We start from the raw sequence: 10,381 nt of genomic DNA on the forward strand, positions 1-10,381 counted from the left end.
GAAGCAAGTACCATTCGCTAGAATCATGGCCCATTCGCCTGAATAATTATGATTCGACCCTTCTAGTGAGCTTTGATGCTTGGATTTAGAGGCTTTAGCAACCATTCGATCGAATAGGTAGTGTGCTCAGCCGAATGGGGTTGAAATTATGTAATGCAGCTCCTTCAAAGTGCTTAAGGGTTTTCGAATTCGATGAGGCCTTTGTGAATGACTTGAAATGCTTGGGAGGGCTTCGACTCGTATGTCTTATTTTCGATCATGGTGTCTAATCCTTGAATTCACGCTACTTGACCTTGAAATCTCTGAAACACCTAAAACGACCTTAAAAAACCTCGGAGACAAGAATAAGGTAAGATCATGCGGAATATGTATAAAACCAATGTAAAATAGCGAGACTCGACACTATAACAGGGACATAAATGTGCTCTAAAACGAGTACATCACCCTTCAAAAAAGCCAAGCAACTCATCAACAATAGATGCCTAGCAGTCGTCAGTTCCGACACAGAAGTGTATTTGTAGATACCTCCAAGGAAAATTGACGCTTCATGCATGTACTTTTCTTGTTCATTATGGGTATGGATTCAAGGTGCAGGTTGTTTTAAAATAATAACATAACATGGTGGTCTTTTGGAACACCATCTTCAATATGGATGTCTTTTTGAGTACCTACTTAACAACTCCTACTATTATTAACTTAGCATATGATTGCTTAATACAATAACAATCGTGTTCATTTTTCTCATGTATCTGTTAAATAATTCCATTAGCAAAACACTAGGATAGAGACCCGCGTAATGCATGAATTTTTAAATGCGTTAATATTTTAATAAAATTTAAGACTAATAAATATTAAATTTTAGACTATTTATATTGTAAATTTTGTCATTACATTATTAATACATTTTTGAAAGGAATAATTGCATTGTCGAAAATCAGACAATGTTTTTAGTTGACTGATTTTTATTGTACTATATTTGGTAGCTGAGATAGTCTGATTACATACAGACTGATTACAATTGGCTACTTTTTTGCATTAGTTTGTTTGTTGCCAAATTGCCATTTGGTTCAATATTCTTGACATTTTTCCTAAAATTCAAAATTGTAATTATTGTAGTCTAACAATGTAAATAATTGACTTTAATGATCTGTTACAGAGTAATTCCGATAATTTATCAGAAAATATATAGCTTTCTACACAATGTATCATACATTTCCTAGTATGAATTTTTAAACAATAAATTTATATATAATAGTGTAATTTGAATAATTGTAATTTATTGCATCCATCAATGTATAAATTTTTCAAAAATGCAAATTTATAAATAAGGTAAATCCAAAAAGAAATGTCAATTAGCAAATTCCATTAATAGCGTCCAATGAAAGAAAGACAAATGTCACGTTCACAATCAAACTGCCTTATGCTATTATACATTAAAATTAATAAAATGTATGATTTATATTGTGCAACTTAATTATGCGTCAATGAACAATCAATAGCATCTATATTATTAACTATGTTTACAAATATATGCTAACAAATGTAGTTCTCTTTTGAACAATTTACTAGACACTAGGCACATTCAACTATCATAAGTTTGTATTTTGAGTGCTCAAGGCATGCAGTTAATTTATCAAGTCGTTAGACCACTGCCATATCAAAGTATTTATGTTATCAAATATGTTTATATTATAATCGTAAAATTTACATGATGAACAAGCAACTGATTTACATTAGTATTATATCATTTACATTTACTTTTACGTTTTGAATTAGTTGGTTTTTTGAATAACCAATAAGATACACTCTATGGTTGAACCTGTAAAGCCTTCGAAACGTTTTTATTCCTTACTTTTTATTTGCTGCCTCCTTCAAGCTTGCATGTTGTTTTCATTAACTCCTAAAACAGTTAGGGTCGTCATTCCAACTCTCGTTAAGCATTGATATGCCCTCAACATCAGGCCTCGATACATCAACACAAATAGAGTGCTCAACCATTACTCCTTGTAACAGCTAAGGAACCCATCAACAATGGTTTTCCACCTGCTCGAGTTAAACAACACACCAGCCATAATCAACTAATCACAACCATTTCAACCCATCGCATCAGCTTCGTGCACCACTGACACATCAGCTGCACATCAACACCCCCAACATACACTTGCATCCCTTGAATCCTACACACCTTAGTGACACATTAACATGTCAATATTTTTATTAATATTATGTTAATAAAAGTGTATAAAATAACATTATGGAATTTATCTAGTCGTTAGACCACTGTCATATGAAAGTATTTATATTATCAAATATGTTTATATTATAATCGTAAAATTTACATGATGAACAAGCAACTGATTTACATTAGTATTATATCATTTACATTTACTTTTACGTTTTGAATTGGTTTGTTTTTTGAATAACCAATAAGATACACTCTATGGTTGAACCTGTAAAGCCTTTGAAACGTTTTTATGGCTTACTTTTTATTTGCTGCCTACTTCAAGTTTGCATGTTGTTTTCATTAACTCCTAAATCAGTTAGGGTAGTCATTCCAACTCTCGTTAAGCATTGATATGCCTTCAACATCAGGCCTCGATACATCAACACAAATAGAGTGTTCAACCATTACTCCTTGTAACAGCTAAGGAACCCATCAACAATGGTTTTCCACCTGCTCGAGTTAAACAACACACCAGCCATAATCAACTAATCACAACCATTTCAACCCATCGCATCAGCTTCGTGCACCACTGACACATCAGCTGCACATCAACACCCCCAATATACACTTGCATCCCTTGAATCCTACACACCTTAGTGACACATTAACATGTTAGTATTTTTATTAGTATTATGCTTAATAAAAGTGTATAAAATAACATTATGGAATTTATCTAGTCGTTTGACCACTGTTATATCAAAGTATTTATATTATCAAATATGTTTATATTATAATCGTAAAATTTACATGATGAACAAGCAACTGATTTACATTAGTATTATATCATTTACATTTACTTTTACGTTTTGAATTGGTTTGTTTTTTGAATAACCAATAAGATACACTCTATGGTTGAACCTGTAAAGCCTTTGAAACGTTTTTATGGCTTACTTTTTATTTGCTGCCTACTTCAAGTTTGCATGTTATTTTCATTAACTCCTAAATCAGTTAGGGTAGTCATTCCAACTCTCCTTAAGCATTGATATGCCTTCAACATCAGGCCTCGATACATCAACACAAATAGAGTGTTCAACCATTACTCCTTGTAACAGCTAAGGAACCCATCAACAATGGTTTTCCACCTGCTCGAGTTAAACAACACACCAGCCATAATCAACTAATCACAACCATTTCAAACCATCGCATCAGCTTCGTGCACCACTGACACATCAGCTGCACATCAACACCCCCAACATACACTTGCATCCCTTGAATCCTACACACCTTAGTGACACATTAACATGTCAATATTTTTATTAGTATTATGTTTAATAAAAGTGTATAAAATAACATTATGGAATTTATCTAGTCGTTGGACCACTGTCATATCAAAGTATTTATATTGTCAAATATGTTTATATTATAATCGTAAAATTTACATGATGAACAAGCAATTGATTTACATTAGTATTATATCATTTACATTTACTTTTACGTTTTGAATTGGTTTGTTTTTTGAACAACCAATAAGATACACTCTATGGTTGAACCTGTAAAGCCTTCGAAACGTTTTTATGCCTTACTTTTTATTTGCTGCCTACTTCAAGCTTGCATGTTGTTTTCATTAACTCCTAAAACAGTTAGGGTAGTCATTCCAACTCTCGTTAAGCATTGATATGCCCTCAACATCAGGCCTCGATACATCAACACAAATAGAGTGCTCAACCATTACTCCTTGTAACAGCTAAGGAACCCATCAACAATAGTTTTCCACCTGCTCGAGTTAAACAACACACCAGCCATAATCAACTAATCACAACCATTTCAAACCATCGCATCAGCTTCGTGCACCACTGACACATCAGCTGCACATCAACACCCCCAACATACACTTGCATCCCTTGAATCCTACACACCTTAGTGACACATTAACATGTCAATATTTTTATTAGTATTATGTTTAATAAAAGTGTATAAAATAACATTATGGAATTTATCTAGTCGTTGGACCACTGTCATATCAAAGTATTTATATTGTCAAATATGTTTATATTATAATCGTAAAATTTACATGATGAACAAGCAACTGATTTACATTAGTATTATATCATTTACATTTACTTTTACGTTTTGAATTGGTTTGTTTTTTGAACAACCAATAAGATACACTCTATGGTTGAACCTGTAAAGCCTTCGAAACGTTTTTATGCCTTACTTTTTATTTGCTGCCTACTTCAAGCTTGCATGTTGTTTTCATTAACTCCTAAAACAGTTAGGGTAGTCATTCCAACTCTCGTTAAGCATTGATATGCCCTCAACATCAGGCCTCGATACATCAACACAAATAGAGTGCTCAACCATTACTCCTTGTAACAGCTAAGGAACCCATCAACAATAGTTTTCCACCTGCTCGAGTTAAACAACACACCAGCCATAATCAACTAATCACAACCATTTCAACCCATCGCATCAGCTTCGTGCACCACTGACACATCAGCTGCACATCAACACCCCCAACATACACTTGCATCCCTTGAATCCTACACACCTTAGTGACACATTAACATGTCAATATTTTTATTAGTATTATGTTTAATAAAAGTGTATAAAATAACATTATGGAATTTATCTAGTCGTTGGACCACTGTAATATCAAAGTATTTATATTGTCAAATATGTTTATATTATAATCGTAAAATTTACATGATGAACAAGCAACTGATTTACATTAGTATTATATCATTTACATTTACTTTTACATTTTGAATTGGTTTGTTTTTTGAACAACCAATAAGATACACTCTATGGTTGAACCTGTAAAGCCTTCGAAACGTTTTTATGCCTTACTTTTTATTTGCTGCCTACTTCAAGCTTGCATGTTGTTTTCATTAACTCCTAAAACAGTTAGGGTAGTCATTCCAACTCTCGTTAAGCATTGATATGCCCTCAACATCAGGCCTCGATACATCAACACAAATAGAGTGCTCAACCATTACTCCTTGTAACAGCTAAGGAACCCATCAACAATAGTTTTCCACCTGCTCGAGTTAAACAACACACCAGCCATAATCAACTAATCACAACCATTTCAACCCATCGCATCAGCTTCGTGCACCACTGACACATCAGCTGCACATCAACACTCCCAACATACACTTGCATCCCTTGAATTCTACACACCTTAGTGACACATTAACATGTCAATATTTTTATTAGTATTATGTTTAATAAAAGTGTATAAAATAACATTATGAAATTTGATAGTATAACGTGGCACAACTATTCAAACTAACAAGAATATAATTCATATAATATAAAAATTTCAAGGTAAATCGCAAAATTTTCTAGCATGTAAGTTTTAATTTTTAGAGTTAAAAGAAGCGGGGAGAGTTTGAAAGTACACCGACAAAGATATAATAGCTCATGCACTAGTCATTCGTCAAGCAATGATAATGTTGTGTATAAGGAAAATTTTCAAGCATCTAACTTAAAATTTTTATATTTTATGATGTATTTGAAACATTCTATATAACTGAATTTTTTTAGTAACCTTACCTTCTTATGAACAATCATGCGTTTGAATTTTTTAAAGGAAACTTTGATATTAATTAGTAAACCAAATTACTTCATTCACTCAAAATATACATGACTATTAATTATCTCAAAATACAATGGACTATTAGGGTAGTCAACTCATAATACACTCAACAAATCCTCATCTACTCAAAATACAATATTTTATTATTGTTTAAGATAAATGTGATTTAGTCAACATTTATTGACCCCAATAGTTTTTAAATGTTTTTATCATTTATAATATTTTGATTACAAAGTATACTGAGGCAAAGGGAACACTAGGTGAGAATTGAACCCAAGACCTTATTAGTTTTTTGTTTATATATATATATATATATATAAAATAGTGAATGTATTAAAGGGACATCATATGAAATTGCTGGCATAAAAAACCTTGGGAAAAAGTCATTGATAAATATCGGATGTGGGTAAACCCTTTAAAAACTAATACACCACAAAGGGACAAAACCACAAAATACACCTAGACTACCCCAAGGATTCAAACTCAAGTACACATCAAGACCTAAATGATCAAACACCCTGGGTAAAAGTCACAAGCTAGCTCACCTAAATACAAGTTGACACACCAAAATTACTAAACAAAAACACTAGGCTCAATACTAACAAATGGCCTAGCGGGCCAACATTATTAAAGCATGATATAAATCATCAACATGTTGCGGGCACATCATCTTTGCCACCCTTGACGCATGCCACTGTTTGGCCACAAATTATCCACCTGGGTTAAATCATGAAACCCCAAGCCAACAAAACAAACAAGGAGGATTAAACCATAAACACCACCTCGACCCAAGACAAAAACCAAAAGAGGATGACCAACACCATCAGACCCTCAACACAAACAATTAAAGGGAAAATGCACAATGTGGTCAACCTAAATGTTTAGTTGATATGAAGAATTGGGACAAGACTCGGTTCTCAATTTACCCTAATAATTGGGTTTATTTTTAATGGATACAGAATATTTGAGTTCAGGTGTATTAAATTTTCCCACATAAAAATATTCTATAACTATTTTCGACATTCGCAATTCATTCAATTTGTATTGATCAACCAATCTTACACATCCATACATTGCACGAGTATATTCAATCTATTCATTATATATTTTCTTCATACCAATGATGATCCAAGATTGAGCGTTCATGAGCCTGTTGTATTAATTCTTGAGAAACTCAGGTTTAATTCTTTTTTTTGCAAACCAGAATTTGTCACATGCTTAGTATGGGATAATAAATAATTACATGGTACAAAAGAGCAAGGGTGGCATCAATATGCAATGTTGGTCTAAAATATTAATTTTTATTTTTACTTATGAATTTGGGGGCTGATTTTCTTTATTATAAAGGGGGAATGAATTTAGTTTATAGAAATCAGCAAGTTCATTGTATTTGCTAGAAGAATTTTTGGTACATGAACTCTAATTAATTCATGAATTTGTTGACCAACAAAGGGTGATGTATCGACCGAAATAGGGGGATGTATTTGAAGGCTTCTAGAATCTTGTATTCACCCTATATAAAAGAATGTTTTGTAATCAAGAAAATGCAGATTTTGTTTCATGATATAAACCTTGTGTTTTATACATTGCTTTTCTTCTTGTGTTTGTCCAAAGAAATAATAATTTCAATTATCACTTAGAGTTTGTCTTGAGTGTTAATTCTTAGGGGAGATTGAGTGTGTCTTATCTCTAGCTTAAAACCCCAAATCATTGAGTTTGTTCTTGTGATTTGGCTCTTATCAATATTCTTCTACTATTCTTTCTTATCTACTTATTCTTCTATTTTTTTTATAATAAAATCAGAAACTTTTAAATCTAAGTGTGTTCTTCCTAATCACACTTACATCATTAATGACTTTGTGTATTGCACGAGTTTTTATACTAGTTTTCTTAATTTAAAACTTTTCAGTTATATGTCATCATTATAATTTAACTTTTGTGTTTTGAGTCAATATATATTCTTGTTGTAGCCTTAACTTGTTGTATTGGCCTAATCTCGACCTACACTCAACACGAAATGATTCAAAATTCACCAAACCCCAAAACATAAACTAACCATTATGTAAACCTGCGGAGCAATAAAAATTCACAAATTCGAGTTTTGGTCCCATCCGGTCTAAACCACAAAAAATTAGTGTTGGACTAATTAATATGTACTCCCTCTGTTCCTTAAAGGTGTTTTAATTTTTCATTTGAAATCATTTTATTTGTTGTTCGCAAAAAAAATCTTTCTATTTTTCATCCTATAATTTTGACTTAGGTCCTTAAATATGGATGGCATGCATAGGATTCTCATTATTCTGACATTTATTTAGTTGTATATGATGAGTAAGTTGATTGTATTCCGACCTTTCTCTCAAGCATTCTTTTATATTTTTTTTACTCTCTAAAATAGATAGTTTTTGAAGAAGAAAAATTGAGATGTTTTGAGTTCCTTTCTTCAAATCATGTTATGAAGTCAACATTAATCCATCTACTCTTTAATAACATTGGTTTAGGTTTAATGGATTGAAATACCGTTTTTTTTGTCAGTCTTGACGTTGTTGGTGCGTTCTTATGTTTTCTTTCAAATGTTTCATTTTCTTGTGTTTCACCATTAATTTATGTAGTTCTTCACTTGATTAATAATAGTTTTTGGTTGTTGTTTGATGTTTTATTCCAATCGAATTTGATTTTTTTTTGAAGCTTTGAGGGCTTTCATTGAAGTTTCGTGGGTTTATATGATTTTATGAAAAAGCAATTAGGCATTTTACAATTTTGTTCTTGATTTATGCAATTTTGTTATAGATTTTGACATTATACCTATTGATCTTTTCTGCTTTAAGATTTTGTATGAGTTATTTTTGGTTTTTATTTGCTTTTGCTTATAGCTTATTGGGGTAAATTGTGTAATACCCCTTGTATTTTTCAATGGATTACAATCTATATGGAATAATGCATGCCTCCCAATTAGAATTGATTTCATCAACTATCGAGTGGTGCTAAGAATTTATACATGGATATTCGTGTTCGTCTAGTGAGAAAGAGAAAGCACATTCCTACAATGCAGAGTTACTCAGTATGAAGATGATGCAAAACTTAAGAGTTCTTGAATCGTATAAAAAAGTTGAAAATATAATTTGGAAGCTCTACATTGTTCCAATGAAGAACCCTATGTCTTTGACTCTCTACAACGTGAAAGATAATGAAATGGTTTGAATTAAACACGCCAAATTATAAATTGCAAAAGAATGCTAAAAAAAGAAGAATATTTTGAAGAGGTATTGTTACTTATAAATTGCATTATGTAGTGACCAACGTATGCAAATAGTTCTAGAAACATCTTGATGCCAATTCACTATAATTGTAGGTAAGTTGAGTTATCAACATTTCTCTATACAAATTTTTGTTAACTATGTCTATTGGTTGCATTTTCTTTTATCCCTTATCTTTATTTTCTGATTTCTTTGTTTATGTCATTTTTTTATGAAAGCAAATATGTCTATGTTTCATCAAAAGTACAATGACTATGATTGTAAGATAACTCGATCAAGTAAAAGCACTCTTTTTCTCCAATTTTTGAAACCTATTGAGATAATATATGGTTTGCTAGCTTCTTTGTTTCGTAATGCTTTGTCTCATAATTTCCCTATGGTTTTCCTTGAGTAACCGAATTGGTTAGACATTTTACTAATGACCCATCCACGTAATGTATCACAAACATTTTTTGATTGTGATGTTTTGTAATAGTTCGAGATAAAGCGAACCGGATATTCACATGTAAATATTGATTCCGAGTCACAGGTCGAACATTTAAGTTAAATTGTTTCTAGGACCGATGACGTTCTACTGATAAAGAAATAAATAACGATAATGAAAATATTAAATCAGCGGAAGTCTTAAGGTTTACAACTAATTAATGTACAATATAAAAACGTACTTGCGATAAAAAAAATATAATAAAGTTCATTCGAAAAAATAACATAAGTCTACAGGTTATATTGCGTGATTCCTCACACACCAGTCGTACCTGCAAGTGAACCTGTTAATCGTCAAATAACAACAACATAGCAGGTTCCAAAGAAAAAAAAACCAATACACGTCAAAGACTTCATACAATGCATCATATTGAGCTCATGATAGCATGCAAAGGCTCTAATAATTTAGATGCATATTTGACTTTTCAAATTTCAACTCATGTCGTGCCCGTCCAGTTTAGGTCGCCAGAGTAATATTAAAGCTTAAGAGGATTACACATGGAAGAGCTAATCCCAAGGCAACCCCGACCTAAGACGTTGACCATCCTATTTGGGTCGTCAAAGGTAAAATATGCATACCCCATGGTGACCGTAATGATCCAAAACTGCCATCGGAACGATAATAATAATTCCAACTCTTTAAGGGTACCAAATCTAATTTATACCAACCCAATTAGGGTAACAATACATTCACCCTCAAATTGTATGTTAAAATCCTATCAAATTATTTAAGGTGTCTAAGCGTTAAGTGATATGCAACATCACATCATAGAATGAATACAACATTACTTTACTTAACCAATCACAAAAGAATGGTCTAAGGGTGTACCTTAGTAGCATGATTGATCAACACAAGCACTTCACGAATGGAATTTCAACCTC

Source organism: Amaranthus tricolor, chromosome 14, assembly GCF_026212465.1.
Source record: "Amaranthus tricolor cultivar Red isolate AtriRed21 chromosome 14, ASM2621246v1, whole genome shotgun sequence".
Classification (NCBI taxonomy): Eukaryota; Viridiplantae; Streptophyta; class Magnoliopsida; order Caryophyllales; family Amaranthaceae; genus Amaranthus; species Amaranthus tricolor.